The sequence below is a fragment of the Rhyacophila brunnea genome, unplaced genomic scaffold (assembly GCF_057557595.1).
Source record: "Rhyacophila brunnea isolate RB1 unplaced genomic scaffold, BYU_Rbru_1.0 scaffold_101, whole genome shotgun sequence".
NCBI classification, from domain to species: domain Eukaryota; kingdom Metazoa; phylum Arthropoda; class Insecta; order Trichoptera; family Rhyacophilidae; genus Rhyacophila; species Rhyacophila brunnea.
In genome coordinates this window covers 75,289-76,370 of record NW_028232754.1, presented here as the reverse complement: position 1 = coordinate 76,370, position 1,082 = coordinate 75,289, and the positions used below count along the sequence as shown (strand labels likewise).

At 29.8% G+C, this 1,082-nt stretch overlaps 1 non-coding gene across 1 annotated transcript; it reads left to right on the top strand.

Moving 5' to 3' along the window:
* Positions 1–694: 694 nt before the first annotated feature.
* On the top strand, positions 695–766 carry TRNAE-UUC (transfer RNA glutamic acid (anticodon UUC)). Its single transcript has one exon. It is a non-coding gene; the product is annotated as a tRNA-Glu (tRNA).
* The last annotated feature ends 316 nt before the right edge of the window (positions 767–1,082 follow it).

The following is a 1,082-nucleotide window of genomic DNA, read 5'->3' as shown; positions in this document are numbered from 1 at the left end:
ATACACTCTTCTCTAAAAGTGAAATAACGGGTCATCCGAAGAGTCTCATGATTACCACGCAATAAAAAAATATTATTAGGATAGTAAATTTTAAGCGACAAAAGTAAAAAATAAACTTCAAAAGAAAACTTTCCTCTATCAACATAATCACCAAGAAAGAGAAACGTCCCTTTCTTAAGGTCATATTCGCTTAATATATTGATAAGATCATAGTATTGACCATGGATATCACCAATAATATAAACATCTTCTTCTACTGGTTTATCAATTTTCAGTAGATTTGGTTCTTTTGTTAGGATGTCTTTCGAAACATTGATGATATGATTTATATTGGATTTTGAAATTCTACCTTCGTTATAAAAATGCTCTAGTAACACTCTATAATCTAAGACATCTTTAACTTGATCACGAAAGAGCTCTTCCTCAACAAAATGGTATGCAGGTATCGGGATATGTGGCATGTTTCGCTTACCATGGTCAATAATACTGTTTTCTATTCTACTAATCGTGATGGGAACTTCGGAATTATCTATCGAAATGTTATCATTTATTTCTATGTTCTTCATCCTATACATCTCCTTTATATTTCATGTATATATGTCTGAATTATCTTATTGGCTTCTTAAAAGGAGAAAATAACAAGTAATCATAGAATTTAAATTTGATAATAAATATTTATCTTTTATCGCTGATATCCCTCTTGGTCCAGTGGTGAGGATATGTGACTTTCACTCACAAGGCCCGAGTTCGATTCTCGGAGAGGGAATATTTTACTTTTTCAAGTATTTTATTGATTCTTAGTTATGATAAGGATAAAATGAATATCATATTTTATTTTGATGTTGAAATACAATGAATCTTCTAATAATTCAAGGTATTTTTGATTAAGTCTTTCAGATACTTTAGATAACATTATTAGAAAGCGGATTTTCTATAAAGTTCTGTCAATCAAATATTTTGATATAATGTGATTTATTAATAGAATGGTACACCATAGAAATTACGATCAGCAACCATATATTTTTCACCCTACTCTTTTGTTTAGAATATATACAGTGGTGGGTTGGTGATACGCTTAAAAG